This window comes from Felis catus, chromosome F2 (assembly GCF_018350175.1).
Source record: "Felis catus isolate Fca126 chromosome F2, F.catus_Fca126_mat1.0, whole genome shotgun sequence".
Taxonomy (NCBI): Eukaryota; Metazoa; Chordata; class Mammalia; order Carnivora; family Felidae; genus Felis; species Felis catus.
The window spans coordinates 239730-255508 of NC_058385.1; the positions used below are offsets into that span (position 1 = coordinate 239730).

At 42.7% G+C, this 15779-nt stretch overlaps 1 long non-coding RNA gene across 7 annotated transcripts in view; it reads left to right on the forward strand.

Moving 5' to 3' along the window:
- Positions 1-1024: 1024 nt before the first annotated feature.
- The window catches only part of LOC105261322, a 57496-nt gene continuing 42741 nt past the window's right edge, over positions 1025-15779 (forward strand). For 2 of the 7 annotated variants that reach the window (XR_006592417.1, XR_006592419.1), the window contains exons 1-3: positions 1025-7140; positions 7450-7511; positions 13857-14022. This is a non-coding gene — a long non-coding RNA (uncharacterized LOC105261322). The remainder of the gene's footprint in view (positions 7141-7449; positions 7512-13856; positions 14023-15779) is intronic. The other 5 variants (XR_006592423.1, XR_006592421.1, XR_006592418.1 and 2 more) reach the window with 5 other exon arrangements.

The following is a 15779-nucleotide window of genomic DNA, read 5'->3' on the forward strand; positions in this document are numbered from 1 at the left end:
TGGCTGGGGGATGGGTGAGGGAGATGGCGCTGGCAAGCACCTTTGTTCCCAGCCAAGCTGCGCTCTGTTGTCCGGGGCTCAACAACTCTCCCTCCCGTTGTCCTCCAGCCCCCCCCCCCCCCCCCCGCCTCGTTCTCCGAGCAGATCTGTTAACTTATAACCTTCCAGATGTTAAATCCTGCTTGCTGTCAGAACACACTCCGTCCGGCCCCTCCGTTTTTGCAAGCCAGACTCGGGGGCTCTGCTTTGCCAGCAGGCTGCCCCTCCACCCCGGCTTAAAAGGAACTTTCTTAAGGACACCTGGGTGGCTCAGTTGGTTAAGCATCCCACTTCAGCTCAGGTCATGATCTCACGGTTCATAAGTTTGAGCCCTTTGTCAGGCTCTGTGCTCTCGGTGCAGAGCCTGCTTCAGATGGTCTGTCTCCCTCTCTTTCTTGCCCCTTCCCAACTCATGCTCACCCTCTCTCTCAAAAATTAAGTAAGTGTTAAAAATAAATAAATGAATAAAAGGAATTTTCTTAATACGGTATACTGAATAGTGTAACCCAGCACCTGTGGCTAATATTGACAGTATCCTCCAGTTGAATTTAGGTTATTAGATGTGGTTTTGTTGTGTTGTTTTTAGGTTGGAAAAAGTAAACAATTGTTCAAAGCTTATTATATATATTATTTTGTAGTGGTCAAATTTGGATATTTATGATTTCTTTCACTTATAAATTTCACTCATCCTCACAGTCACAGAGATGGATATTTTGGAATAAAATAAAATAATTACTTTTGGCCAGGAATGTTTTATCAAAAACTATCTTGATGAGACTTGTGATATATGGAAAAGAAATGTGAACATATCCAGGGATTCCAAGATACAACGTAAAGCTTCCAGGCATTGGAGATCCACACTGCATCCTTTAAAAAATTTTTTCTTAATGTTTTTATTTTTTACAGTGCACATGTGCGTGCGCGAGAGAGAGCATGAGTGGGGGGGGGGGGCAGAGAGAGAGAGAGACAGACAGACAGAATCCAAAGCAGGCTTCAGGCTCTGAGCTGTCAGCAAAGAGCCTGACTCGAGGCTCGAACTCACAGACCATGAGCTCATGACCTGAGCCAAAGTCGGATTCTCAACTGACTGAGCCACCCAGGTGCCCCTCCATGTTGCATCTTTAAAATACATGCAGAATTGCTCCAAACTGCTCAAAGCTGTCTATAGCAGCCAAGAGGATGCAGCTGATTTTTGTATCCTGTTTTCCTAGAGACCATTCCAAACCTGTATCACACAGATGTGTGTATGGCACAGAGGTTGGGGAGGACTCAGATTCTCACTGTATCTCCTATCACGGAAGTCTGAGCCTCAGGACACTGTTATTGTGGCTTCAAGCTGACTCTGTGCCCTGAGCTGTGTCTAAGCACACCCTGCAGTTTGCTGGGTTGGTTACAAGTTGTCTTGTTGATTGAGGTAAAGCTCCTGTCACATAGGCCTCCCATCACTTCCTTCTCAAATTTTCCTTGTCACCTTCTGATTCCATCCATATGCTTTTTCCTCTGCAGGAGACATTGCTTCCACCACTGCTCACCCCAGCCGTGACCCATGCTGCACCCCAGTTACGCTGAATACATTCCTCAGCTGGGGGCTTAGTCAGCCCCTCCAAGAGAGCCACCCAAGTGCTCCCTGACTAGAGCTGTGCTCAGGTGATCTGTTTCAGGGATCTCCTCCTAGGTGACTTTTTATTGTGTGTTTATTTCATATGTATCTTCCAGAGAATAATTAGGATCGATGGAGGCAGAGACTGCAAAGTTCTTACTCACACAGGCATGCTGCACACACCCCCTTGCACCTGGTGAACAGGACAGAGATTCCCCAGAGACAGGACAATGGGTGTACATGGGGGAGGGTGCAGGATCTGTATCTGCGCAGCCTGCTCCATGCCCAGCTCTGTCCTTCACACCGCATGACCCAGGGCAGGCTCAACAAACCTCTCTAGGAGTCCCTTGCCTCATGTCTAAAATAGGAGTGACAGTCATTCCAGTACCATCCTCAAGGGGTGCTTGTGAAGACAGAAGTAGTATTTGCCTAATGTCCTCGCAAGGTGCTTGTCCTGTTATCACTAAACGTGTGGAGGCCTGGCCCCGCATTACTGGGTCACGACCTCACTCAGCAGGCCTGAGCCTCCATGCAGCTCTGAGGTCCATGCTAGGACCACTGTCACCACAGCTGTCACCCCCCCCCCCCCCCCCGCCATTGCCACAGCCAATCCCAAACTCTGTCTTTTGTGTATGGTGTAAGAAAGTGGTCCAGGTTCATTCTTCTGCATGTTGCTGTCGGTTTTCCCAGCACCACTTGCTGAAGAGACTGTCTTTATTCCATTGGGTATTCTTTCCTGCTTTGTCACAGATTAGTTGGCCATACGTTTGTGGGTCCATTTCTGGGTTCTCTATTCTGTTCCATTGATCTGAGTGTTTTCGTGCCAGTACCAGTCAGCCTCTATCATGGGCATTCTTTTCTCAGTTCTACGTTGTGTGCCTGCCTTTTGTTTTCCTTAAAGCACAGATGTCTAGGGGCTGGATGTCTACTGGGGACATGGGATACACAGTAGTGCTGTGGTGTCCCTGCCCTCCTGGCACGTTCATTGTACAGTCTCTCAGGTTCTTCCAAAGAACACAACCCCCCCCCCCATGCTCGCCCACGTGTCCCAGCACTTAACTGGCAATTGTCCATTTAATCCAAACTTGTAAAGTGAGTTTAGTCACCTATGCCCGCAGCCTGTCTGAAGAGAGGTTAGTAAATTTCTCGTCCAAAACCAGGCAGAAAAGCCTGTTTAGCCCCACAGTCACTGAAGACATGGGATAAGTCACCAAGACAACTTCCTAAGGAACAGAACTCACACTTGAATCCTTAGTGGTCACTTCCTACGTCGTTCCTTCAATGAACATATATCATTCTAAACAGACTCAGAGTTTTCCATCGAATGCAAGATGGTTCACTCCACAGCTAATTGAAGTGGGCAAGCCTAACCATAATCCCAGAAGGAAGTGAGCACCAAGGACTTCTGGGCATCACAGCTTTGGGGGCAGCACCAGGGAGCGGTTGATACCAGCCTGCACAGCACAGTCTAAAGATGCTGCCCTGCCCAGTGCAAGATAGGGACCTCTCTGGCCAGGATACCCCACCACTGAGATTCCTGGGACAGTGCAGATTGTGCCCAGGGCCCTGCAATAAAGGCAGAGAGACACGGGGATGGTGAGGCTGAAGTCATTGTCCTGTTGTGCCCTCAGATAAGAAGGAAATGACTGAGCCTCCCCTGATTCATGGACAGCAGATCACCTGGACAGAGAGGGAGGAGGAGGGGAGGGGAGCTCGTAGGCTTTGATGGACATGCCCCTGGAGCTCTGCTTCCTGAGGAACCCACTTGCCCTATTCAATGGGACATGCAGATCCTTCTCCTACCCTTGGAGGGAGCCCCATCCGAGCTCTGAGCCAGGACTGTGCCCCAGGGGCTCTAGCAGGGCAGGCCCACCGCACCCCCTGCTGCCTGAGGGCCAGAGGCACCTACACAAAGGGGACCCTGGAGAGACAGAACTGCACCCCATGCTCTGTCCACTGCCCCCTCTTCACAGTCAGGGGTCTCCTTACTGCCCACGAGCTTCCTCTTCAGGCTGCAGCCTCTTTTCCGTGGTGAAGCCCTGACCTCAGCGAAATGGCCTCCATGGTGGAGATCCCTGTAGAGGGGGGCCAGAGGGAAGCCGTGCTCAGACAACACTTGTTCCAGATTGAGGACATCAGAAGGACAAAGGACAGTGATGGACTGGCCAAGACCAACCAGCTTCCCACTATGGCAGTCATGAGGGGTGGACAATCTTCACCTCACCCTGCAGTTCCTCCCATGCTGTCATCCCTGACTAGGGGGAGAGGACAATGCAAGGATGTGTCCTCAGGGACAGAGAGACAGCTCTCAGCATATTTCATGGGTGTTCCACTCTGGCAGACTTGAGCCCTCCTTGTAACAAGCCAGTTACCCTCAGCCTAAGATCGGACCCAGGGATCAACTGGGTCTACTCTTTGGGGGTGTACATATAGAAGCAGGAGACTGGGAGTGAGCAAGAGTTTTGAGGGGAGAGCTTTTTCCCTAGGCAAGCTGGTCCTAGGAACTAACATGCTTCCAGTGCAGGACAGAGTGATCTTCTGACCAAGAGCCCCAGACAGTGAGGACGGCTGAGTCAGCAGGCCACACTCAGGACTTTAGAAATGGAGGTGCAGCAACACACCCAGTTCCAGGAGACCATAAGAGAAAGGATGGCCATGCGTGACCACCCTCCACTACCCCACCCCACGTACACATCCCTGGAACTCAGCAGCCAATTACCCCACTAAGCACAGTGACAAGGAAGGCTCTGGGCAGTGAATAGGTGCAGGCAGCCCATGGGTTTTAATCTCACTTCCCTGTGAGCCCTGAGCACAATGCAGGCCCCAAGCCACTGCCTTGTGCTGGGCAGTAATACTCAACCTCATCTCCAGGCTCAAGCCGCAGAGAGAGAGATGCTGGGCTGCCTAACCTGGAGCCTAAGAATCTCTCTGAGATCCCTTAAAATCTGTTATAATTCTGTGGATCAGGAGTTTGGGAACATGGCCCAGGTGTTTCTACAACCAAGCTGCTCCCTGGTTGCCAACACTGTTGCTGTTTCCAGTGTAGGTGATGGTAGCCATCTGTCCTGGGCTCTTGGATACAGAGGGTGGCTGAGTCAGCCCTGCCTGGGCCACACACACCCTGGCATGGGAAGGAACAGGTGGAACAGAAAGCCAGGGGAGTGATGGGGTGGAACAGGGCTGAGAGGTCCCCCACAAATCTTCCACCCAGGGCAGGTCGGCTGTCACCTGTGCAGACTGAGGAGGACAAGGGCAAAAGGAACACAGGACATGGTGCAGATACTCAATGGTTCTGCCCCCCTGAGACTCCAGTGCCCCCCCCCCCAACGGCCAAGTGTCTCTTATTCTCTCCCTGGGTACCTATGGAGGGAGGGGTTTCTACATTCAAATAGTACTTGCTCCCAGACACTCCTGGGCAATGTTATCTGTGTCGGAATAATGCCCACCCCCCAAGATACTCATGTTCTAATCCTTGGAATCTGCCCAATGTTGTCTTGTATGGGGAAAGGTAATTAAAGTTGTAAACCGGGGTGTGAGAGCAACCTGGCTGCAATACCTCCTCTTTCCACCATACTCAAGGTGTTCTCCCCCAGTGTAGCCCTGGGATTGCTACCAAGTCTAGGGGCAGCTCCCTCCCCACCAGGCATGGGAGGTGGTAGCTCTGGTCTAGAGAAAGTCTGGCAACCTTGAAAATTCTGTTTTTTGGCTTCTAAGGATGTTTTGCAAAGTAGAAACTGGCTCTCTGAACCTCTCCTTGGTCTGTGGTCCGGACAGGTTTTCTCTTATCCAAATACACTTCCCACAGCCTCTCTCTCTATCTTCCTTTCATTTCTCCACCAAAGGGCTTCCCCCACTCTATGCCTGTGCTGCCCATTTTATTTCTTCCAATTCACATACACACACTTCTGTCCCGCCAAGCTGTCTGTTTGCACTTGTGGAGATTTTTCTGTCCTTCTGCAGCCTGTATTTCTGGCATTCCAAGTGCTGTGACCTCAATACTGCTGTGTTTGAGGGACAAGGGAAATTCTGATCCCCCTCCCCTGCCATCTTAACTCCTCCTGCCTCCTTTTACTTTCCTTTTCACAACTTCAGAGTTCTGTGTAGGTTTGCATTATTATATCAGTTTAATATGTTTTATAGATATTTATGATGGGCTTTTTTCTTACTTGAACTGTATTGATCTGAATTTTCTGTCTTTTTGTTTTTTTTAAGTTTATTCATTTATTAATTGGAGAGAGAGACAGAGAGAGCACAAATGGGGAGGGGCAGAGAGACAGAGGGAGAGAGAGAAGATCCCAAGCAGACCCTGCACTGTCAGTGCAGAACCAGATGGGGGGCTTGAACCCATGAACTGTGAGATCATGCCCGGAGCCAAAATCAAGAGTCAGGTGCTAACTGACTGAGGCATCCAGGCGGCCCTAACATTTTCTTCCTACGTCCACTGGGTACTTTAAATTTAATATGCCCTCGTTTAAAGACATTGTTTCTGATGCTTTCCCTTTCCTCTTTCCTGACTCTTTGTAATCTGCTCTGTCATTTGTGTTCCCTAGTCTAATAAATAGCATTCCTGAAACAGGAAAAGTCCTGGACTCCAAACTTCCCTGAAATGACCGCATGCTGTCACTCACCACATTCGATAGTCTGTACCTGCATACCATTTTTCATATGTTATTCCTGTAATTCACTCTCTCACCTATAATTTTGCAGTACTCTTCTGGTTTTGCTGTCTTTACGTTCATCCTCCATTGCTGCCAGAGTGACCTTTCTAAAATATACTTGGGACAATGTCACTCCTCTGCTTATTCAATGGATCCCCAGTACCTGAAGGAGAAAATTCATGTTCTAGCATAACACTGCTCTTTTTTTTTGTTTTGTTTTGTTTCATCCTGATGTTCCAGTAATATCTGTCTATCTCATTCCCAATAACTCTGTTCCAGGTTTGCCATATTGCATAGGTGTTGTCACTTACTATGTTATTTCATACTTGATCCTTTTGCTCCTTCTAGAATGCCCTTCACACCCTCCCCGTGCACTTTGTCTTTTAAGATACAGCCCTATCTTACCAACGTGTGCTGAGCTTCCCAAATGTACGTGTTTCCTCCTTTGTGCATTCACTGTATGTTATTCACTTCCCTTGTAGAACTAGAGGATGGTATTTTTCTGTCCTTACCTGTTTTCATGCATCTCTACCGCTACTAGCATATAGAACAGACTCTGTCTTTTATTTCTATTTCCAGCTCCTCCCCGGATCGTGGCTGTGACTTGACAGATACAGTATGTGCTTGTCTTTCTGAGTGGGTGAGTGCATGACCAAATGAATTAATGTGATGTTTTTCTGAAGTTGGGTTTTTGTTTTGTGCTGTTTTTCTGGGAAGGAACAGCAAAGTCAGCGATGGAAGCAAAGGAAGATGGTGTTGGTATTATTGAAAATGTGCCACCAGAGCAAACAGTTAATGACAGTGTGACTTCTGCTGGTGGAGTGCATAAAAATTACAGAAGTGGTAAGCTAGTGAATCTCTGTGAGTTGTTTTCCTATGATTCAATGCTAGTATGAGAAAAATCTAAAAGTATGTAGATCCAAATATATTATCCTTTTTTCATGAAGATATTTTTCTGTTGCTATCTTTCTTTATAAGTATCCCAAGTACAACCCCCTTTTACTTCTGGAAAATCTTGAACCCCCTGAACATCTTTTCTGCTATTGCTTTTATTTTATTGAAATATTCATGAATGGAGATAGACTTGTGTATGTGTTTAAAGTTCATAGTAACACATGTTTTCATTAATTTATCTGTGACCGTATTCTCTAGATATGATGTCAGCATTAGAATTAGGAGAAGAGGAAGATGTAGAATCACCTTCTCTTCCTGAGGTACTGTCTTCTTCTTATTTTTAAGTATAAGCATGGAGTGATGTTAAAACGTCCAAGAGATGCTTTGACTTCACTCTCTCATCTCTGCATTTGCCCACAGAAATGATTTCCTTCTATGTTTTCCTATATGTGATAAAATAATTATGTGTTAATTATGAGCATACAGCATAGTAGAGTTCTGCTAATTTGCAGATGTAATGAAAGTTGTGTAGTATTAGTGCAGAAAACGAAGGCTTGGAGGGAATGAGTTTGGGTTTTGAAGTTAAGTTATCTGAAACACTAAAGAATTACTCTAGATCAACCTATGGCCAAGTGTATGATCCTGTGGTGTATACGGGATCATGTGTCAGACTCCTACTGACATCCAGAAAGAGTTTGGATTATGGTGTTTACAACTTGAACCTTCCAAAGATAAGGCCTGGGACTTGATGATAATGTATTTGGATTGTCAAGTAGATCTACAAGGAGCATTGGGATTATGATGACCACAGTTTGGTTTAGTGGTGCTTCAATAAGTAAAACCCATTTTGGATAATTAAAATAACTTCGCAGTCCTACTTGTGGTAATGTAAGTAAAGTAATGATGACCTATTCTAAGGTGACAACTAGGGAAGGAGGTGCAAAGGTCCTGATCTCTTAGGCTCAGGCAGCTGCTGCATAATGCTACAAGCACTGTATTTGAAATCAAAAGACATGCTAGCATCTTGGTTCCGTCACTTCCTAGCTGTGGGATCTTGGAAAAACTTGCTTGAATGTCAATGACCTTGTTCCTAAAAATGGCACCAATACCCACCTCTTGGTTATGTGGAATGAACAAATGTGGCAACGTTTTGTAAACTATAAAGCGTGTTATAGAAATAGAAGACAAAATGATCACAGTGGCTTTTAGTGACTTACTATATATTGAGGATACTTTGTTTGGTGAATGTTTGTTTATTGTTGAGAGCGGGGTGGGGGGACAGAAGATCCGAAGCAGGCTCTGCACTGAGAGCAAGGAGCCCAATGCAGGACTCGAACTCATGAAATTGAGAACATGACCTGAGCCAAAGTTGGGCGCCTAATCGACTAAGTCACCCAGGCCCCCCAAGAAAATACTTGTTTGAAATGTGTAGATGTCTGAAGGCCAATAAAATGGCCATAGTGTCCAGAAAAGAATGGGAAAGTAGGATCGGGGTTTTGATTTTCTAATTTGGCTCTAATGTTAAGTTCTGGTAATCTCTTAGTGGAGACATCATACAGGTATGCAGTTGACCCTTGAACCAGGTGGGTTTGTACCGTGGGAGTCCACTTACACACAGATATTTTTCAATAAATAGAGTACTATCCTGTAAATGTATTTTCTGTTCCTTATGATTTCTTTCTCTTTTAATTATTTCTTTTGACAGAGAGAGGACAGAGCATGTGGGTCGGTGAGGGCAGGGGAGAGAGAGAATCTTAAGCCGATTCACACTGCCAGCGCATTTCTTTCTCTTTGATATTAATTGATTTGGCTGCTAATACTTTAAAGTTTTCCAATTCTCTAGTTATTAATCTTTAAAAAGTACTCAAATGTACTTTAGTGCTCGTTATAAGGGATGGTAAGCTAAATAGTTTTTAAGGTTTGTGACATTAAAAATTATCTAACTTATTTTTTGGTCGATTTAACACGTAATGGATTTTTTAGTTCCAAAAACTGACAAGGTTAAGTTTATGAGTCATATTTTTCTTCTGCCTTAGGCTAAGGCAAGTTAGTTTTCACTTCTTACAGGAAGTTACAATCCAGTGACTTGGGAACAGCTAAACATAGGTTAAGAAAGTTAACAGTTAAATTGTAATTATTTTCTCATTTTTCTTTGTCCATACTTGATTACTTAAGGATAAGGTGTTTTTACAAACATGTATCCTGGCAGAAAAGACATGTGAAAATCAAAACAAGGAAATTAACCATCCGTTTTTGCAACTGCAAAAAATGACTCAAGAACCAGCAATGAATAAGGAATGTGATAGGGAGCATGATATATCTGTATATTTAAGACATGCTTCTATGCAAAACTTTGAGGAAATGTGGATCAAATAAGACAAATTAGACTGGAAAAATAGCTTAAAACTCATCACCAGTGAATGAAAGCTGAAGTTGTTGAAATTTGTTAATAATACAGCATTCCTACTCATCTTGAAGAACCACCACGGGGTCACTCTAAGAAGGAACCAACTGAAAGGAGATACCTTTGAATTGGACAGATACTGTAGTTGATTGTGAGGAAGAAGATGCATTTGGAGTGTCTGTCTCGGTAGTATTTCAGGCATTTCCTGAACAAAATGAGCCTAGTCTTGAAAATGTCATTCTCTCTTATTCATACTCTGGGTCCCCAGAATATGCTCGCCAGTCATCTTCTAAGCTTTCTTTAAAAGAAAGCAAATCATCAGGGACATATAAATCAAAACCACACTGAGATATCACCTCACACCAGTCAAGAGTGGGTAAATGAACAAATCGGGAGACTATGGATCCTGGCGAGGATGTGGAGAAACAAGAACCCTCTTGCACTGTTGGTGGGAATGCAAACTGGTGCAGCCACTCTGAAAAACAGTGTGGCGGTTCCTCAAAAAATGAAAAATAGATCTACCCTATGACCCAGCAATAGCACTGCTAGGAATTTACCCAAGGGATACAAGAGTGCTGATGTGTAGGGGCACTTGTACCCCAATGTTTATAGCAGCACTTTCAACAATCACCAAATTTATGGAAAGAGTCTAAATGTCCATCACCTGACAAATGGATAAAGAAATTGTGCTTTATATACACAATGGAATACTACTTGGCCATGAGAAAGAATGAAATATGGCCTTTTGTAGCAATGTGGATGGAACTGGAGAGTGTGATGCTAAGTGAAATAAGCCATACAGAGAAAGACAGATACCTTATGTTTTCACTCTTTTGTGGATCCTGAGAAACTTAACAGAAGACCATGGGGGAGGGGAAGTGAAAACAAAACAAAACAAAAAAAACCTTAGAGAGGGAGAGAGCCAAACCATAAGAGACTCTTACAAACTGAGAATAAATTGAGGATTGATGGGGGATGGGAGGGAGGGGAGGCTGGGTGATGGGCATTGAGGAGGGCACCTGTTGGGATGAACACTGGGTGTTGTATGGAAACCAATTTGACAATAAATTTCATATTACAGAAAGAAAGAAAGTAAATCAGACTATGAAAATGAGAACAAACCAGACATTGAGCATCTTTTTAACAACAATGAGGATTTTTAAAATGATATAGAAAATAAAAAAGCAAGGAAACCACTAGTTACATTTAAAGTGAAGGAAGACCAAGAGTTTGACATGCAAATGGCAAAAAATATGGACCAAAATACCACCAATTGTAAACTAGACCTCAGTCTAGTGATTCAGAGAGCCTTTTTCATTTGTGGATTGTCTGCTGCGATGTGATGAAACACATGGTTCAAACAAAAAGGCATGATATTTCTGCTGTCACAAACACGAGAAAACAAAACCAGTACAAGACTTTTTTCCAGAAGGCTTTATATGCATATAATGACAGTACTCCTAACTATAAAAGTATTGATTCTGAATTAGAAATTGTGAGTTCTTCTTCAGCATCTAGTTTTCCAGCATCTGAAGTATATCTAAGTGAAGAATTACATCAAGATATGCAAAGGTTTAAGAATGAGATAAGCATGTCTCAGAGTTCCTGTCTTTGGAAAGAGAGAAAGTTCAACCTCCAAAAGAGAAGGAGGTCTGCCTTGCTGTTACTCTTGTTTTTTTCTCTTTAGCAATTATCTAATCCATTCTGATTTTCCACTTAAGAGAACAAGAGTTGCATAAAATGGAATTGTCTAAATAAGTAATTGTGTCTGGAAATAGATTATTTCTGCTATCTAACAAATAGGAGTTCAGGAAAACATTCGTATGATTTGTTTTCCTTAAAGTTTCTGTGTCAGTCTTCCAAGTAGTATATGAACTGGGAAACTAACTTAGCTATATAAGTACCATGTGACCTCATGAACCAGAATAACCATAAGGAAACTGCTTAAAAAACATAATAATCTCCAGGTTTTTAAAAAATACATTGACTTAAATATAAATTGCATTTCCATAAACAATAAAATGGGAAAGAAGCAATAACTAAGAGAAGGAATATAAACAAATGTTCCTAGCTAAAGCAATCTATTTATTGCTTCAGTATGTGTCTGTAGACTCTGGGTCTAGGGTTCTTGCTTGTCTAGCAAGACAGCAGCGAGATGCAGGATTACAATGGGAGAGACAGCTAATGTCCCAGAGAACACAGGAGCCCCGATTAAGGGTCCTTGCTCTGTTTTTATTAGGATCAGAAGGCTTCGAAACATGGTGATGGATGTGCACAAAGAGACAATCTGTGAACATGAACTCATGGGCATGAGGGAAAGGGGGTTTGAAGATATAGGGTGTTAGGGGTTTGGGTCAATATAAAACAAAAGCCTGGCCCCTGGCAGATGGTTGTTAACAGCCGACCTGAGGCACCTTCTCTGTTGATCTTAACTAGTCTAGGGGAGAAGACAGATGCTGCCTCAGGATCCACAAGGCACCTTTCTTTTGCTAATTAGCTCCCCTCTGGGCATCTTCACCCTGCAGCCTACAGCCTATAGCCCTATTTACCTGTTTACCTAATTTGGTCCTTCCTTCCTGTGAAAGCAGCTTTCTGCCATAGTACTAAATTGGGGAGTGTGTCCTCCTGAATATCTAATCTTGTTTACCTCACACACCTTGGTCTTAGAGCCTTTGCCCCGCCCTCTCTATACCTAGATACCTAATCTTGTTTACCCAAACTTGGGTGTGAGCATCCTATGGCTTTGTAATTTTTTACACCTGGTTAACCCATCAGTGCAGTCTCAGGGAATTCCTAAGCTTATTCCCCACAAATATATGCAGTCTTGTCTGCTTTACTCACAATCTTGGAACTTAGAATTTCTACATGACCCCTTTGAGATAGGCTTAATAACAGCTATTTGTATTGTCAACCCCTTTTTTCCACATTTTTTAATCATCATTCTCAGATGTTTCTGTTGAGTCAAACCTTCACTTTATGTTCAATAAAATATGATACCTTTTGGCCTGTATGATTTTTTTTAAACGTTTATTTATTTTTGAGACAGAGAGAGACAGAGCATGAATGGGGGAGGGTCAGAGAGAGAGAGAGAGGGAGACACAGAATCGGAAACAGGCTCCAGGCTCCAAGCTGTCAGCACAGAGCCAGACGCGGGGCTTGAACTCACGAACCGCGAGATCATGACCTGAGCTGAAGTCGGACGCTCAACCGACAGAGCCACCCAGGCGCCCCTGGCCTGTATGATTTTTACCATGTAGGTAGCATAAACCTTCAGCAAACCTTCAGTATTTAACTCCAAGGGAGAAAACTGACTTTTGAGATGTGTGGACTTTAGAAATAGACAAAATCTAGAGATACCCTCCTTTGAAAGAATAAGTAGCTAATCTCCTCGTCCCCTATCAAGGTATTAATTTACTGTGCCAAAGTCACACTTTTCATGCATCTGATTAATTTAATGAATTTGTGGTCATTTCTCTGATTCAGCATTCAAGAATCGTATCATCTCTTTTGGTGCCATAAAATGCTAGGGAATGCCACTTTAGGAACTTGGGACAAATCATTTAACCTTTTTGAGTTTTACTCATGTTATCAGTAGCAAATGGGATTAAAGGTGATCATTACTTTTATACCCTCTCCCTATAAAGTTTTAGGGTTATTGAATGTGAGATTCGGAGAGCGTTACTAATTTCTCAGAATTCCACCCTAACGTCCATTTCACTTTGTTCCTTTTGTGTTGTGGCAAACTTTGGTTCATAAATTTAGGGGACACTGTCACTTTTTTTTGAGAACCTTAGGATCCAAAAGAAAAAGAACTGTAAAAGGCAGTCAGGGAAAGAATAGCTCCGTGCAGAAAAAGGAAAGCTTCCTGTTTTTGTTACTGGAGCACCTCCATGTCCCATGTTTTAAATCTGGCTGTTGTGTAAAACCCAGGTGGTAAGGATAGAAAAGGATAAATTTTGTCTCGTCTTTTTATTTCTTTGTATCTCTTGGTCAGATGGGGTGGGAGTGGGTGGGGAATTCTCGGTAGCAAAGTGTGGATATGAATAAGAGTACAAAATTAAGAAAGCCCTTTTAGAAATTTTGTTAACTTCTGCTTTTTTTAAAATTCCAACAGAAATGAAGCCGAGTTTATAAAAATTACAATTACTTGTAATGATAAAGTAAACACAGAATATTTTCCTCCATTGAATCTATGACAAACTGTCAACTGATAAAATGAATGAAAAAACTTTTTATTGACTAAAGTAACAATTACCTTTAGTATCAAGTTCCATTAAAGGTTGAAGAAAAAAAGAAGCACAGAAGAAGTGACATGGAAGTATCAGAAACATACATGATGCTGCGGCTGCTGGATTAATTCCACAAAGACAGAATGGAAAAACTGATAACCATCAATTGCCTATTACAGAAAATAAAGATTCTGATAGGTAAGCCTATATAGCAATATTTAAATAGTAGGTAATTGTTATTTTCCTATGCAACAAACTTTTCTAGTTTGAGCTAATGTTCATAATGAACAATTTTCGTATTTTTCGTGGAGATATTTCATCCTACGTGCTAATGAGAAAAATGTAAATACCAATGAGATACCATTTTTTGCAGTCATAGTGATAAATATTTTATTAAAAAAAATAACCAAAGTTAGGAAATGTGAGGAAAATGACATTCTTAGACACTGTGGCTGGATGAAATTGGTAACTCCTTTCTGAAAGGTGATTTAGCAGTGTATTTCCAAATTTCAAATATGTCGGGGCACCTGGGTGCCTCAGTTGGTTAAGCGTCCAACTTCGGCTCAGGTCATGATCTTGCACTTCACGAGCTTGAGCCTTGCGTCAGCCTCTGTGCTAACAGCTCAGAGCCTGGAGCCTGCTTCAGATTCTGTGTCTCCCTCTCTCTTTGCCTCTCCCCTGCTTGTGCTCTGTCTCTATCACTGTCAAAAATAAATAATATAACATGAGAAAAATATGTCAGGTAGGTCATCCCTTTATTCCAGTGGTTTCATTGCCAGGACTGGGTCTGTCTGAAATATGGAGCTTTTATCCTATGTTTTCTTCTAGGACTTTTTTGATTTAAGATTTTATATAGAAGTCTTTATTTGAGTTTGGGTTGACTTTTGTGAGTGGTATAAGGTAGAGGCACAGTTTTCTTCTTTTGCATGTTAATATCCAGTTTTCTCAGCATCATGTATTGAAGAGATTACCTTTTCTCTTTTGAGTATTCTTGGGTCTCTTAACAAAAAGACTTTATGCATGGGTTTTTAGTTGACTTTATGCATTGGTTTATTTCTGGGTTCTTTATTCTGTTTCATTCATCTTTGTGTTTGTTTTTGTGCAACTTCGTATGGTTTTTATTACCATAACTTTGTAATAGTTTGACACCAGCAAGTGTGATGCTTCCAGATTTTTTCTTCTTTCTTAGGATTGCTTTGGCTATTTGGGGTCTTTTTTGTTCCTTACACATTTGAGGAATGCTTTTCCTATTTCTGTGAAAATGGTCATTGCAATTTTGACAAGGATTGCATTGACTTTGTAGGTGGTTTCAGGTAATGTGGATATTTAATGATACTAATTTTTCAAATCCATGAACAATGGGCTATCTTCCCATTTGTTTGTGTCTCTGCTGTTTCTTTTACCAATGCCTCGTAGTTTTTACTGTACCTATCTTTCAGAAAGTCCTTGATTAAATTTTTTCCAAAGTATTTTGTTCTTTTTGGTGTTTTGGGGAAGGGGATTTTTTCCTTATATTTCTTTTCCAGCTATTTCATTGTTAGAAATGCATTGTTTAGAAATGCATTGTTTAGAAATGCAACTGATCTCTTGATGCTGATTTTGTAATTTTTTTAACTAAATATCTATTGTCAAATTGGTTTCCATACAACACCCAGTGCTCATCCCAACAGGTGCCCTTCTCAATGCCCATCACCCACTTTCCCCTCTCCCCCACCTCCTATCAACCCTTAGTTTATTCTCAGTGTTTATGAGTCTCTTATTTTTTGCCTCCCTCCCTCTCTGTAACTTATTTTCCCCCGTCCCCCCCCCCCACCCATGGTCTCCTGTCAAGTTTCTCAGGATCCACATATAAGTGAAAACATATGGTATCTGTCTTTCTCTGCCTGACTTATTTTCACTTCGCATAATACCCTCCAGTTCTATCCACGTTGTTGCAAATGACCAGATTTCACTCT